At 39.5% G+C, this 11,673-nt stretch overlaps 1 protein-coding gene across 1 annotated transcript in view; it reads left to right on the plus strand.

Annotated features, from left to right (window-relative positions):
- CALCR (calcitonin receptor) overlaps positions 1-11,673 on the plus strand; it is a 156,303-nt gene that overhangs the window by 72,620 nt on the left and 72,010 nt on the right. The gene's annotated exons all lie outside the window — the stretch shown is intronic.

The raw sequence follows: 11,673 nt of genomic DNA on the forward strand, positions 1-11,673 counted from the left end.
ACCCAGTAATAGAAGAGAGCAGCCCACAACATACACATCCATTGACATGAGGTAAGAGACACCAGACGTCATCAGGAGCCTTCTGGTGACTCCTGGTCATCAGAAGCCACAGCACCTTCTGCCAAACTGTTCAGGGTGTAGATGGCCTGCTGCTGCTGATCTGCTGCTCTGCCTCCAGAAGGTCTGTGAATACATAGATCAAAAGGGATTGCACTCATCATGTGGACTAGGGGTCAGCCACTTCAGAAGGCTAACATAGGATACAGCACTCCTGTGTGCTATGCCTGCATCTCTTGAAATATGCACACTGTAAACCAGGTAAATACTGTATCTTCCTCTTGAACACAGGAATGTTGGCAGTATCAGGCTACCAGTCTGTGTTGCATCCTTTTGGCTGAGTCATCAGATTGAGGAGTTGGTTCAGTATCTGTTACCAGATTAAGGAGTGGGTTCAGTATTTGTTAGCAGAACTCCTGGTAGTAGCTGGGACCTAGTGTCAAGAGCTCTAAGCATCTGTCTTCCTATCATTATCTTCCATGACTTATGCATCTGAATTTCCCTGTGGAAGTCAGTGTGTTGCCTTTAGCCCAATCCTTTCTGATTAAGTAAAAGCAGCTCTTGGCAAGGATTCTCCTTTATATTTGAAATCCTCTCCTGGCTTCTGCAGTTTGTCAGCCAGAATGGAATAAGTGTATTGTCTTTTATTCTGCCTTTCATGTCAAAGGTAAGGTTTTTAGTTTGTTTCATGCACAGATTATTTTTTCCACATATGTTCTACTTTTCCTGATAGAACTCATGACAGTAAAGCCAGGTTTGTGCTGCTAATGATCAAAGACCAAGTTAATGATCTAGTTACAGATATCAAAATGTTTGAGTCAAAATCTGGACGCCACTGAGAAAAGTGGTACCAAGAGCAGGATTCAAGATCTGCCCATTAGCTTAAGTGCCATTGGAGTGTTATACCAAAAGATGGTTTTACTGGACATAGATCAGATCACACAAGAAGGAAATGGTACAAAACCATATTATGCCAGTCAGGAAATTAGTTCATTATTTGATTTTTTTGTCCCATTTTTCTAACTCAAATGTCAAATAAGGAAGCTAATCTAGTAGAATTATTCAATAGAGATGAATGGCTGGGCAAGACTTTGTGTAAAAATTCAAGGAGCAATCATAGGAGCAATATGATTTTTCACACCCTCTCCCGTTACTACCAGCATGATTATTGGAGATCGATGAAAAAAATGATTGTCATAATTAAAACACTTCAAACCAGCAAAATCCATAAATTTGGTTATTGTCATTGACCACTCCCAATATTTTGATGACACTGGAGTAAAAGTGGAGTTTCATGCGTTTGGGACTGCCCGGGAACCACAAAAAGTGAAAGTTTGTTATTTTATACCAGTTGCAGTAAATTAAAAGATACATAAAGGTATACACCAACATGTACTCATCCCCTGCCCAGCAGCTCCTCCGTCCGTGTGACAATGTGTGATTGCATGTTGCTGATGGGATGCAGTGGGTGTCCAGATGCAGCCTGCTGGGGGGAGCATCTCTGAAGCTTTGCCTAGACAAGGCTGACCCAGATGGATGCATGGGCTGAGTCATTCTTTGCTTAACAGCTGTTCGAACTGCACAATGGCAATGCATTTAATCCCTGTTATAGTGGTTCTTTCAGAACTCACTTTCCAAAGTATCTTTTGTGGAGTTGTTAACTTCCCTGTTTGTTTTTGGGTGGTTTGTTTGTTTTGGTTTTGGTTTGGGGATTTTTGTTTGGTTGGTTTTTTGCAGTTGGTATTTTTGCTGTTTCTTTTGAACTGTTTTCAAAGGGATTGTGGGATTCCTGATTGATAGCAAGTGAACCTGGATTACCAACTCTATTCATTAAGAGGGAAAGTAAAGCTGAATGAGTTTGTCATGGTGAGATCCCTGGAGCAGAAATATGTAACCAAAGCTCCAGAAGCCTATCCTAATTCCGTAACAAAGGGTTGGGTATTTTGCAGACATAATACAGTCATCTAGATGGGAGGTAAAGTTTTGAGACAAATTCCATATGAGTGTTTTACTGAAACAATATGGGTAGCAGTTAGCACAATATTCACTGAAAGTAAAGTAAATTAATATTGCACCAGATTTTCCATTCTTTGCTGTGGAACTCTGTGCTATCATTATAGCATTATGGCTAAATTTAAAGAAGATGGAAACAGTATCTTCTGGAAAAAAAATGCAGGGGGAAAAGGAAGGGTAGTGGGAAAATGCTAAATATAGGGAAGAGAACTATGACTATAAGGCCTGGAAGAAGAAGTTTTAGGACATATAGCCACCGTAAAACAAGTTCTGCTGCTTGTGTTGTTGCTGTGAACTGTACTATTAAAAAGGAAGAGCAAAGATCACAGCTGATTTATCAGCTTATTTGGCAAGACTCATTCTACAAAAAAGTTGTATTCCTTCCATCCCAAAGGAGATTGTCCATTCACAGTAAGATCCAGGCTACAGAGCTACACAAACCTACGACTTTATTTTCCAGTGCAAATCCTACTCCTGAGCTCATTTGTAGTTTCACAGTGATGTCTTCCTCTATTAAAGCATTGCTTTTTCTTTTCCTTGTAGATATCTGAAACACCTGCTCAAATGGGATCACTGAATAAGGCTACAAAAGTGGTATTTTTTGCACATACTAATAACCAATGAATTAATAAAAATTCCCAATAATTAAAATATGAAGGATGTTTTTATCTTAATAAAGAAAAAATATGCAGATGCTGTTTGCCATCCACAAATAAAATATATGGCTTTTACATTGCATTTTTGATTGTATATGTGTAATGTGTGAGCTATGTAATATGTAAAACCAGATTTTACTCTAAGAAACCAGAGCTGGCCCTCTCACTTCCTTGATGAAGCACTAAGTACGGTGCAGAAGATTAAAAATGCACACATAACTAAAAATATTTTGATTGTTTAAGAAAAAAATATTCTTTAGGTGCCTTTTAATTGGTGGTGCCTGAAAAACATACTTAATAGAAAGGTCAAGTGCTTCATCAGGATGAATACTTGGCAAGCTTTAGCAAAAGCTCCAAGTTACTTATAAGCAAGTAAAAGCCTGAGCTCTTTCCATTGCCAGAAGGCCAAGTAAACACTAGAGGGGCAAAAGGCCTCAAGACATGATCTCTACAGATCTCATAAGAGCTGGGCTGTGTTAAATTCCCCACATCTTGAGATTTTATACACCTCTGCAGAAGCTTACACCCATACACACACACACACACACACACACACACACACCCCCTTTGGATTCAATGAGACACTCAGGATTTCAAGCAAGGTCAGCTGTAGCTGCTGTCGAAAAGACTGTTCTGACTTCTTTCCAGAGCCATCAGAAATCTTTTCTGTATCTCAGTACTCATCCAAATATGCTTCCCTTTTGTCCTCTCTCTGCAATATAAAGTACTTTCCATACGAAGGCACTTCGTCTGGCAATGTAATTTATAGAAGAGACCATCTATTATTTTTCCACATGAAGCTTTAGATCATGGATGGATAATTGAAGTTTTTAACATCACAGAGAGTCTAAAGTTTCAGGTCTTTTAATTTATTGCCAGTGAAATAAATACTAAAGTTGGCAGCCTATGGTGTAACAGGAAAAATCTTGCTAAAATTACAGACTACTTCCAGGGGTTTATTTTGAAAAGACTTACAAATAGACTGCTACACTGGAGCCATTTATTTTCTTGTTTAACTTTACCATTTGTGATCCAGATTATCTTTTGTCTCTGAAGCCAGATTTGGTAGGAAGATTTGGGGAAACCCTAAGCCTAGCTGTTACATAAGCATCCAAGTTCCAACTCTATAGGCTAAACTAAGAACAGCCCCCTGGCACATGTATGGGTCTGGAATGTGCTCAGAAAGGAAAATTGTCTCTATATTTTCAGCTGACTCAAAACTTGGAGGCTTGTCTTCAGTGACTTCAGATGTCATTCTGGGGTTGGTTCTGAATTCTTTGGGTGCTGGAGCCAGAAATTCATTTCATCTGCCCCAACAAAATAAAACCCTTCTAAAGACATGCTTTAGCCAGTGTATATTAAGACTTTACTGAAAGCAAACCTTGGCATAAGGAAGCATTTGGAGTTAGTTTTGGCATCCTTAAGAAATATGTTATAAATGATGGTAATTGGACTTTGACTGACTTGCTTGAGAATTGCAGTGGCCCCAGAGGCTTCCAGTGCTAACAGTGGAGCGGGTGGGAGCCAGATCACACGATGCTTTACCCACAACCCGTCTCACTGGCCCTGCATAACAAGATGCTTTGGAGTGGCCCTGCTCCCCAGCACAAAATGGTGCCCTGTCCAGCACAAAATTAGGCTACACATTATCTGTCTGACTAGAATGTCACATCCAAAATAACACATGAAAAGAGAACAAAATCATATAAATGAACTTTAAAATAATAACAACAATATGAAATGGGACAGTGACATTGCCAGGAAGCTAATGAAAGAAATCAGTATACCATTTAATGGGCTCTGAGGAGCCAATGTAAGTGACAACAAATCATTCCCATGTTACACCATTTTCCTTTTCAAGGTATATATGTTAACTTCCCAGTGCTGTCTCAGAACTCCACTCAACGTGTGTAATGGAAGAAGAAAAAGCCAGGGCTCACAGAAGGACAGTTCTGCTGAAGGCAGTGAGAACCTTGACACTTTGGAGGATCCAGCTCGGAGCTTACCCCCCAGCACAGTGGGCAGCAAAAGCAAAATGTCACCCTGTAATCTGTGAGAGTCAGCATGAACTCTCATTTTTGTCCTCAGAAGGCAGGATAGGAAGAGATCTTCAATAAATGGAGCTTAATACAAGCAGAGTTTCACTAACTTCTCAAGAACTTATTCATGATAGCTCATCTTAGCAGAAAGATGCAAAGACTTACAGATCCAAAGACTGTGCTCTGCTCTTCCTGTTTGGGAGGGTTGTGGTGAAAGAGCTTGTTTTGCTTTTTACTGACTTTCTCATGCTTCACCTTTTTTTTTTTTTTTTTTTAACATTACATCCACTACTAGTCTGTCAGAAAATAAAGCTTTTTTCCATGGACTTGAATACTTGGGTTCCAATGAAACTTCTGTGATAAGTGGTTGATCCTCCATAACCACATGTATTTAGGATCTGTGGAAGGTATTGCTGAGTGGTTATGAAAATTCTTCTGCTTGATAATATTTATAAGCAGAGGAAGATGTCACCAGAGATTCTGTTTGCATGGCTGGCACTGATGTCCCTGAAAGGTCATTGTTAGTGTTGGTAACAGGTAATGACTGACCTTTCAGCTCACAAGGCACATTCACATGTTTCAGCCACCATCTATTTTAGCCATCTCCTGGTCTTGTTTTCCTGCAAATACATTGTGTCTCATCTGGATTCAGCTGTTCTTTTGGGACACTTGGATGAACCCTGGACTCCAGGCTGCAAGCCTGGAAGGATGTTTAGGACAAAGAACCAAGGCTTTTTACAAATTTTTCTTGGAGTATATGAGTGAGCTACACCAGTAATAACTTGTCTCACTGTTCAGGTGATTCCCATTCCCTCATCTGTATTCCTCACGAATCCACTCTAATTTACAGATAAAAAGAGGAACCATGAAGAAAACACTAACCTTCTCTCTGCAGGTCTTGGCCAAGACCCATTTTACCCTCTATTTTATCCTAAGCACTGTGAACCTCACCTCCCTAGTTATCATTGAAAGTACATATCTTCATGTACGTTAGTCTGGAAGCCTTCCACAGAATTTTTAGTGGCTAATAGCTACCTCTTGGGAAAATGTCAATTCATAGTAACTTACTGTATGTAAATTGCCCTGTTGAACTTCTGAAATGGATGTATAATGCCTTAGTGAGAAATGTGTAAATTTTGCTCTAACTGAAACTGGAAATTTAGACTGTTGCATTCAATTTAACTTTTTATTGCAATGGTGCCATAATTCCTGACAGGGAAAACACAATACCCAAGCACTACAGCTGTGATATTCAAATAATCTGTAATAACTGATGCACATAATCTTATTATTACTGACTTATCCATCTTTCCTTACATCCCCATTAATCACTACATTATTGTATCTTTCTTCATCTTTAGAATAGCTGTAAAAATAGTTTAAAATGCAGTGACAGCTTTGGGTCACTTCTTTATTCATTGTAGGGTAGGTGTGATACAGAACTATCAGTATTGCAGTAGATACAATAATTTAAGAGCATAGGTAAAGCAAGATGTATCAGCAGAGGTAAAAATCCTTTAGGTAAACCAACTGGTGTATCTGTGAATGTTAGCTGAGACCTCAGGCATAAAAAGCCTTCTCCAGAGAGTGTCACAACAGGGTTTGCATGTCCCAAAACTCCTATCCTTCTATTAAGGAATTTAAAATACTCCAAAATAATACCTTAGATACAACCCTTAGAGATCAACAATGATATACCCTGACCTCAAATCAAAATCAAGATTTTTATTCATTATTAACAAAACTGCCATAAAATTAGAACCAGACTCAAGGAAAATGCATTATTTCCACACAGGCTCATATTTGCTGAGGTAGAATTGAAACCTACATCCAGCTGTAACATGGGCTATTCTGCCAAGTGGGAAAAAATGCTTTAAATATATGTCATGTGCATTTGATTTAACACAATCTACTCACAGGATTTTTCATACTTTATATGACTTACATAAAAACATTGACTTAATAAGAAATTCTATTTTTCTTGGTTTTTTGCCAACCCCATAAAATAGTCAATTGCTTCAAATAATTTATAGAAATGTATGGTTAGGGGAAAAAAAAGACCAGTGGGAGTTTTTCTGGGGAAGGATTGAATGGAAAACCAAGAGGGAATTGGCAGCAAATAAATATTAAATTACTAGTTTTCTTCCCGGTATATGCTGCAACTGAAAGAAAAAATTTTAACAAAAAACTTAATATATGGAATCAACAAAGTATTGACTGGAACAAGTATTGATCCAAGAGCAAAGATCATGTATGAGGTTACATTCACCCAATTATATGAAGATTTTTCCAGTGTGATACAGAAAGAATTTGGTAATTGGAAAAATTACCTTACGTTCAACTCGTATCCTGCAGTTTTTTTTCTTCTTCCTAACTCTTTATGTGTGCTTCCAAAGTCCATCCAGGTCTGCCTTGTCATTATACTCTTGCTTCACTGAACTCAAGTATTTGTTAGAGTATTTTTAAATACATTAACAGGCATGTTTGGTATGTAAGATCTAGGCTGTATGTACAGTACAGTTGGGATGCTGCTCCAGTTAAAAAAAGGCAACCACAGATATGTTTTTTTCCTTGACTCAAAACTGTTGATTGAAGCTGTGTAGTATGGTTCATTTTCTTTAGCAATGTATATTTAGCTCTACCCTCACAATTCTCCTCGTAAATTACACTGATATTATTAATCTTATCCACAAAGGTTATTTTTCAGGTGATAAGGACTGTGAAAACTGTATTTTCTGTTAAAAAAATTATATATAGAGAGAATCATTCTAAATTTCTGCTTTAATTTTGCAGGCTATGTGAAAGATTTGAGTCTGACATAAATGCATGCAATTCTTTTGAAATCTTTGTCTTACAGTAGGATAGTATTCATCCCAAGCTTTTGGCTATGTCCAAGCTGCAATGTCTCTAAGATAAGATAATTGCATATTTGCTTGTTGTACAAGCATTGCTGCAAAGTCCTCCAAAAATTGCAAGCATTTTTGAAAAGACCTTTCACAGCTGGGCCTAAAAGGCTAAAATTATACTGTGCTAATGTGTGACATGCCATACCAGAGATTCATAATGATGTAGCAAAATGGCAAGGAAGTGTTCTGCTTGGAGGCACATTCAGTAGTGAACTAGGCATTCCTGCAGTGTGGCTGCTTTCATCTGTTGAATGGTGGACCAGTGGCCAAAGCTGCCTCACTTAGCCCCACTGTTTGAGTGCTCAGAATAGCATGAATGCTCTGCTATAGATTTTATCCCTCTGCTTTGTTACATAGCTTTCTGTTTCTCTTCTGCTTCTTTCTTTCTTTGTTCTACAGATTGGAAACATTTGACTTTGACATGGTAACATTTACTGGCACTTAGTAAGTTTTTTAAAATATTGCTGGTTTTATCTTGTTATCCATTACTGAAAGCAGAGCTAGTAAAATCCTGAGTGTTCCTTCAGAAATGTAAGGTTTGCATTTAACTTCAGCATTTCAAATTTGATTGTAAAAAATAAAAAAATTAAAGCCTTCACCATCAAGTTTGAACATTGTGACATGACAATAGTGTCCTGGGCTGTGTCAAAAGCATCATGACAATTAGATTGAGGGAGGTGATCCTGCCCCTCTGCTTGCTCTGGTGAGACCCCACCTGCAGTGCTGCAACCAGCTCTGGTGGCCCCAATGTAAGAAGGATGTGGACCTGTTAGAATGAGTCCAGAGGAGGCTATGAGGACGATCAGAGGCCTGGAGCTGTCTCCTATGGAGACAGAGAGAGCTGGGGGTGCTCACCCTGGAGGAGAGAAGGCTCCAAGTACGCCCTATTGTAGCCTTTCAGTAGCTAACAGGGTCTTAAAAGAAAGACAGGGACAAACTTTTTTACCAGGGTCTGTAGTCACAGAAAAAGATCAATGGTTTTAAACTGAAAGAAGGTAGATTTTGATTGTATATTAGGAGTAATTTTTTACTGTGAGGGAAATGAAACCCTGGAACATATTGCCCAGAAATTTTGGATGCCCCATCCCCCAAAGTGTTCAAGACCAGGCTGGATGGGGCCCTGAGGAACTTGGTCTAGTGGAAGGCCCCTTCCCATGGCACAGGGGGTTTGGACTAGATGGTATTTAAAAGTTGCTTCCAGCCCAATCTGCTCTATGATAATTTGATGGGTCCTGAGACCCTGACATAATCCTTATGTGAGCAATCATTGTTTTGCAACAGTGAGATTATTTCAAGAGTGTATCCTTTGAATAGTGATAGAAGGCAATGAACTCATTTTCCAGAGTCACAGTGTGACCCACTCTCTGTACTGCATTATGGCTGAAGTAAAAGTGTAATTGCATGTGTTGCTTCTTTCACTGCAAAGCACAGAAGTCGATTTTCTTTTAATTTCAATTCCACAAAAGCTTAAATTGATCTATATAGGGGCAGATGTGCTGTTGTTACTCACCATCTCCTCCATCTCTAAACTCCCTTCCTTTAACCACTCTTTGTGTCACCGGAGCCTGTGGTGGAGAGGCATAAAACCTTGTCCCTCAGTCACTATTTCTGCATAAAACAGAATGATTTTGCCAAATTCAGAAAAATACAACAAGGTACAGAGGGTCCTGTAGATGCCGAGCTCCAGAATTGCTCAGTGTGCAACTCTTCACATAATCCTGTTAACATTGTGGGCTAAAATACTTCATAGAAGATAAAAAACTAAGTTTTTTGAAACTAATTACACAATCCAGTTTGTGTAAGTACTCCAAACTTTGTTGGCCAACAAATCCCCTGAAATACCTTTCTAGTCTCTTCCTGAAATTTTCTTTGCTTTTATTTGCAACCTCATAAAACCCCTTGTCCAATAGCCAAGAGGGGCATTAGCAATGGCTTCCTAAGGACTGCAGAAGTAGGGGTTTTTTTGGCTACTGGGGTTTTTTTTGGCCAATACCTAGCAGGCATCACCCCCGATTTACAGTCATTAGAGGATGCAGAAGTACTACACCCACCCATACCTACATGTGATACAAATGGGATTTGTCCCTCTGCTCAGCCAGATACCTCAGCACTCCCTTCCTAAGTTACGCTCTGGCAGGTGGAAGGAATCCAACTCCTTTGAGGCTTTACTATCTTTTATTCCATAAAATGTTCAGCCTTTCTGAAAATATTCTGGATAATTTGGCTCGCATATTTTTAAAGTCCTAGATAAATAACTCTTGTTCAAAGAATATTTCTTGGCTTTTTTTGGCTCTTTCAAAGAATGCTTGCCTCTGTCATATCACCCAGTCTAAGATCCACCATCTTCAATTTTCTCTCTGGTGTGTATGATCACATCGGCTGCTCAGATGTGTAATGTGGGGGCTTTCAAAACTTTGTGATTACCTTAAAAATAGATACAGACAAGTTTGTAGCTACTTTCTTCCTATTTTTGTCCAGTTTACTGCAAAGGATTTGGTTAAAGGGAAACCTAAGGTAAAATGACCCCTTTGGGTTGACTGGTTTTAAATGGAAAAATTAAGTATCAAGCATCGCAGCTCCCATGTAATCCAAATGAATCAATAAAGTAGAATTATTTGGTCATTTGCTCTGTGTAATTCTGAAATTGCCTGTTTGCCAGGGCTGATAGTTTCAGTTTGTTAACAGCACACACTTGAGATGCAGTTCACAATCTCCACCAGGCAATCTAATGGAAACTGTGATCTCTTACAATAACAACTGAGTAGTCATCACACAACTTAACATTTGGGTCTCCAAGACTCCCAAAAGGAATGAGATAAGCAGCAAGTGTCCTAGATACCTGCAATTTTAAAAGTCACGATGCTTTTATGTGCCTGACACCAGAAACTGAGAATTTGGAATTTTTATTTCTCAGGGGATTCCCATATGAAAAGGAAGGTTAGACAAAACATGGAGGTACTGTGCAAAGGTAAGCCATAGGGAGTACAGGAGTAGGACATAATAGATACATCTTCTGCCTTGCCTCATCTTCTTGGACACTTGACTAGAGGCTGTTAGGAGACCCATCCCTGCCTGGGACTGATGGTCACCAGTTTTCTGGCATATGAGAAATAACTGAGCAGAGCTCACCATTTCTACTGGAAATGCCAGAAGGTCCTGGTGCCACTTAAACCATCTCAAGACTATTGCTGGCTAATGGCTGGAGAATGTGCTGGGGAAATAGGAGGGAGTGGCTCTACTGTCATCTCAGGTGTGGGGATTAAACTCATGACATTTCCTCTGCCTGATGGGGCTGTAACTACAGTGCTGGTCAGCACAAGACCTGGGATTGTAGAAGTGTGATGTACAGCTCATTCCTGGCCCAAAGCAGTAGTTTAAATTAGGAAACCAGGGGTAAAATGTCCCACTGGGAGCGAGGGGATAATTTTAATACTTTCCTCAAAACTATCTGTATTTTTGGCTACACAAACAGACCTGCAACCTCCTCCCTGGACCCAAACACCTAAAACACTCAGCAGCGGGATCTGCTGGCTTTCCTGTGCCTTGCTCAGATGTGTCTGCCTGGTGTTTCCCAGCCTAGTGTTAATGCAGGCAGAGCAGGTTGTTGCCTTCTATGCTGAGTGGCAAGGTACTCCCCGGGAGGGTCTGAAGGCCTTACCTAAGTTAGAAAACACAGAGACCTTGGAGTTTGAGGTGTGTACCCATCTAGTCACCCAAGAAAGCTGCACGGGGGGGAAAGAAAGCTCTCTAAGGAACTTGAAGCCTAATAGGGAGGTTGCAAGTGAAGTTTCAAAGTTTCTGACTATAATAAACACACTGAGAAAGAGATTTTTGCATCACATCTCTGTACTTAGCCACAATTCCTCAAAATCTTATTTTGAAAACCATTTTTAAAATAATTTCCTCAACCAACAGTGTGTCGGCAGTATTGTGACACATGGCATTGCAGATTTATCAGAGCAGAATAATTAAAGAAGGTTTTCCAGTTTTCTTTCTTCCTTT

Source organism: Corvus cornix, chromosome 2, assembly GCF_000738735.6.
Source record: "Corvus cornix cornix isolate S_Up_H32 chromosome 2, ASM73873v5, whole genome shotgun sequence".
NCBI classification, from domain to species: Eukaryota; Metazoa; Chordata; class Aves; order Passeriformes; family Corvidae; genus Corvus; species Corvus cornix.